The sequence below is a fragment of the Enhydra lutris genome, unplaced genomic scaffold (genome assembly GCF_002288905.1).
Source record: "Enhydra lutris kenyoni isolate GAN:26980312 unplaced genomic scaffold, ASM228890v2 scaffoldscaffold5, whole genome shotgun sequence".
Lineage (NCBI taxonomy): Eukaryota > Metazoa > Chordata > Mammalia > Carnivora > Mustelidae > Enhydra > Enhydra lutris.
In genome coordinates this window covers 52679718-52684970 of record NW_019154089.1, presented here as the reverse complement: position 1 = coordinate 52684970, position 5253 = coordinate 52679718, and positions in this window count along the sequence as shown.

Genomic DNA, 5253 nt, shown 5'->3' with positions numbered 1-5253 from the left:
AGAATCCAATAATCCAATTCAGGATACCACACTGCATTTAATTTAATTTAACTTGTAACCATGATTATACTTAACAACTGATTTGCAAAATTTCTGAATGGGTTTTCAGCTGTTTGTATTGTGATCAGGAGCTGATTTTTTTCAGTAGTTTTAGTTTCCTTTAATCTCAGCAAGCCAGGCACCTGTCCTTACAAGCAGATTGTATGGGCTTCCAAGAATGGCTGTGTCAGTTTTTCCTTGCACTGAACACTGGGCTTGGGTATTCTGTTAGGTATTGTTAAAGCAAACAAACAAACAAACAATATTCGTTCTTTCACAGTATTTTTCAGCCAAAGTGCAGAACGACAAAGTACAAAGGTGACTAATATGCAAGGGCTATGGAGTAGTCTTTTTTTTTTTTTTAAGATTTTATTTTATTTATTTGACAGACAGAGATCACAAGCAGGCAGAGAGGCAGGCAGAGAGAGAGGAAGGGAAGCAGGCTTCCTGCGGAGCCGAGAACCCAATGCAGGGCTTGACCCTGGAATTATGACCTAAACTGAAGGCAGAGAACCCACTGAGCCACCCAGGCGCCCCTGGAGTAGTCTTATAATAGTACTTGTACTAGTACTAGTTTTAGTATTTTAGTACTAGGTTTAGGTATCCAGAGCTAGATCACCTGCCCAAATCCATGCCTGTTTGCATGACTCTGGAACCATATTTAAAGGTAAAGGGAAAAGGCTGAAGAGATTAACGTTTTTCACTTTTGTGGTTTGTCCAGAGGTTTCGCAAGCCACATGGTCTTAAGTAGGTTCTTGAGAGTTAAGAAAATTAAAAAAAAAAAAATGGTAGGTGTTATTGGAAACAACAACAAAAGAACATGGGTCTTTATTATAAAGAGAATATGCTCTTCTGGGGGACTGAAGTAGAGAAAAAATTAAATTATTGTAAACCCAGCAGTGAAGAAAGTAATTAAATTTTTAAAAAGATAAAAGAAAGCAGGCTGATTATGCTGGAGGAAGACAGAGATTCCCTTTAAAAAATTACTATGTTAGAAGGAAAAAAGGAGAAATGATATCTTTAAGAAAAAGATAAGTACATATAAAATGGAGTGACTTCGAAATGTAGTAGAGGAGTAAGGTGTTCTTCAAAAAGGTAATAGAAAGCAGGGATATTTTCCGCATTATTAGATCAAACAAACTCAGAGATCCACTGAAATCAAACAGAGGATGGAAAGCAAGGTCTCTAAATGAACTAGAATAACTCACTCATAAGAAACCAGGATTCAAATACCACAGAGAATGCCCTCTTCAAGTCATAGATAGACTCTCTATTTTGGAACGACCTACCAAACGTTGACACTCTCATGTGAAGTGCCCTAAAGACATTGGATAGACTTGAAAGGGAAACCAGAAACATTGGTGTAAAATACTCAAAGAATTAGCGGGTGAGTTTCAACTTGGCAGTTACTATACCTGTGTCCTGAGTAAACACCAACTTCTAAAATTGCATCAGCATTATCTTCTCTGCTATTATTTATACAGATGTAATTTGTATGGTGTGAATGTGCATGGCGATTGGTATCATTTCTAATGACATTCACAATTTTAATCATGTTTTTTAGATTAATTGTAAAGAAATCAGAAGAAAAAAAAATCCACATCAGCAAGAACCACATATCTAATAGCTCCAAATATTTTACACTAAAACATAAACCAAGATTTATTTGGAAAGCATTACATCACTCCAAGTGTGATTGGTGGATAATTTTATCATAAGGTATATACCTTATAAATGTAGTGTCACATTTCCTAAAGTGCATTCTTGAAACAACTATTCTGTTAGGTACTGTCGGAAGTTTCAGCATCCCTGACTCCCCTTCCAACAGAAAGCTCCCCCCAAACCTTTTTAAATGAAATAGCACTCAAATTGTTTATAGTGAAAATATTGCCAAATGAATCACAAACACATTTTGCCTTAGAGATATTACTCATAGCACCCGTCATGCTCAGCCTCCCCTCTAAAGGGGCCCACACTCCATAATGAGGAAATCATCTGATCCCCGCAGCATGCTGGATACACCATATGACGAGCCCCTCAGCCACTGCTGAGTAGGCTAGGGGAGGCACCTGACCTGAAGGGACAACCAACCAATCCATAAGCTAGCCTGTGATCTATGATTACACAGCTTGGTAATTAGACAGCTACCTTCATTCTCCTCTTTGGAAATTTGAACCATGACATCTAAAGTAAATTGGTCGGCTGCTAATAGGAGGAGAAGCAACAGACAAGAGTAATGGAGTCATGTTAATAGTGAAGTTCTAGAGTTCAAATCACACCTTCTTGTTACTATAAAGGACCTTGGATTTTGACTAACCATCAAGCTACAGTCCCTGCAGCCTCCCATGAGGCCTAATTGTTCAGTTTTCCCTGCAGTGCCTGTGGCCTGGCTACACAGATGAGATCCCTGTTTCCAATTCTACTTCATGTAGTCTTAATTTTTTTTTTTTTTTTAAGATTTATTCATTTTAGAAAGCGAGAGCATGAGAGAGACCACGAGTTGGGGGTAGGGGTAGAGGTAGAAAGTCTTTAAGCAGACTCCCCACTGAGCACAGAGCTGGAAGTAGAGCCCCCTCTCAAACCCCATGAGTTCATGACCTGAGCCGAAACCGAGAATGGGACACTCAACTGACTGAGCCACCCAGGCTGCCCCAACTTCATGAATAAATTCCTCATTTGTCAAAAATCACCAGACTCTCTATTTCTTACAACAAAAAGAGCACCCCTCCCCATTCTCCCTGTATTCAGATTCATACTTACCTGGCCATGTCCCAGCTGTGTGTTTTTCTGAGATGTATTAATATCAAAGCAGAACTTTTCATGCATATCTTCCATTGCTGCATACTATATTTCCTTTTTCTAAAAAAAAAAAAAAAAAAAAGTTTTTCCATGAATGAATACAAGATTATTATAAAATTGAATCTCCTCTGATTCATATTTTTAAAAAGTTGATTATGTGTCATCTTCTATTATTTGTAACATTATTTGTTATAGAGTTCATAAATTATTGTTCCACTTCTCAAGGCAGAGCTGTGGAGTCACTGCCCTAAAATATACGTAGGTTAGAGGGCATCAGTTATAACATGATGTCAATCAACAGTTTTCTTGTGAGTAAATAGACAAAAGTAGAAAAACAGCTTGTTGTGCTCTGGATCTGGGATCTGTTGGAAGCTCTCATAATCTTTGCTTAACCCTAAATGCACATATGAAGGGGGAAAAAAATTCTTCCTAACACTAGAGGGCACTGTGCCTTTGGCATACCTCCCTGAGAGGTTTCCACACTAGCTGCTGATTTTGACAGGTTCGCCTGCCATTATCAGAGCACGTTGAAACTTCGTAGAAGATTTTTGCTTTTTCTTTTTTGCCATCCGTAGACCAATACTGGTTCTGAGGTTGAATGAGAATAAGGGATTAAGAGAAGCTGCTACAGGCCAAGTTGCATAGCAGTAGGAGTCTGCGATCTTTAGTCTATACTGTTCGTCTAGAAAACTCAGTAATCTCAATCTTTCTGATCCTTGTTATCCTTATTAAAAAGTAGCATATTATTCAGGTACGTATATACTATGAGCATAATTAAAAATTTTTTTACATTGGGAAGTAAGACTAGATCTTGTTAACTCTCATTGTAATTCAAATATAAGTCAGATTGGTCTACTTGAGTCTATTAAAATTGTACAAAACTCCTGGAACTTCTTAAGGTGACCACCCGCCAAGTAGTACCAATAATCTACTCTTACTATAAGCCTTCGAGATACAGTAATTTAGGGAGTTTGGCTTCTTTCTTTGACAATACAAATTAAGAAGTAATTTTTCAAATAAGGTTTATCTCAAAACTTATTAACACCCTCAACATTTATTGAACAACTTTGTGACAGGTTTACATCTGCTAGATGTTGGCAAAAGATACACACGTTGCGCTTTCCTTAAGTTTTCGAAGTAGGAGACAGTAATTTTTTAAATTGTGAAATTGATCCGATGGTGCTACTCAGAGCTACATGAAGCTCTCTGCAGATTAACAGACTTGGTCCCTCCAGTAAGGGGGGTCAAGAAATGGCTCCCCTAACGAAATGACTCTTGAGATCTGACAGATAAGTAGGGGCTCAAGACGCAAAAAGTGTGGGGGGGGCAGACAGAGATGAGATGATGGGGAGAACAATCTAGGCACCTACAAAAACAAAACAAAACTGTGGGAAAACACATAAGGAAAATAGTTCCATTTCAGTGTACAGTGAAGGGGCGAGAGAACTGGGCAATCAGGGCCTTCAAAGCCGTGACTGTATTTATTCTAAGAGTAAACGAAAGCCACTTAAGAGTTTTGAGCAGAATGCTGCCGTGATCAGATTTGTATTTGAAAAGACTATCCTGGTGCCGTGTGAAAAACGGAATGCCAGGTTAGAAAGCTGTTGTTCTTTGTGGAGGGGTGACTCTGAAGATGGCGGGTTGTCGAGGGCTGATGTTTAAAGTAAAATCCATACAACTCAGCGATGAAGTATATAAACTGTGAATGAGTTCATTGCACTTCCGATTTCAAGTTAGTAATTGTTTTTGAATTGGCTAGTAAAATAAAAAATAGGCCCATTCGATTCCAAACACTGAGACTTCTGCGTGAGAACCCTGGGGTCAGGGTGTTTATTTCCTTAAGTCAAATTCTCATTGTATTTTCATGGCCCTTTGGAAATGCTCTCTGACGCGTTACAGATTAGCCGAAGCACGTATTAAGGAATATCGGAGGAAAGGCGCTCATCCCTGGATCATCAAAGCTTCGGTCTCGGGAAACCTGAACTGCTATTAGGAGAGCTCCATTCGCCGCTACAGAGGTCGCTACGAAGGCCCCACAACTCGGCAGTCATTTCAGGTCAGGTAGGGCAGAAGCCGTAGGAAACTCTGGGCTCTGTCCCGGGATTCTTCCAAGCCAACAAGGACTGAGGCTTGAACCCAGCCCCTCCCACTCGCTATGGTGGCCGGAAAGGTCCTTAACTAATAGGCAGAGTACGCGTGGAAGAAGGCGCAAGCTGATTGAGGACTTCTAGGCTCAGGGAAGGGTTAAAACCTGCACCCGCGGATCCCTTTCCCAGACCTCCGCTCTCTGTTTTCCTACAGGGCTGTCACCCAATAAGCTTTTCCATTGGTTTAGAGGCAGAAGGACCCGCCTTCCCCCGTTGTCGATTGGCTGCCTGTTCTCCCAACGGATTGGGAGGCGGGGCTTGAACGCTT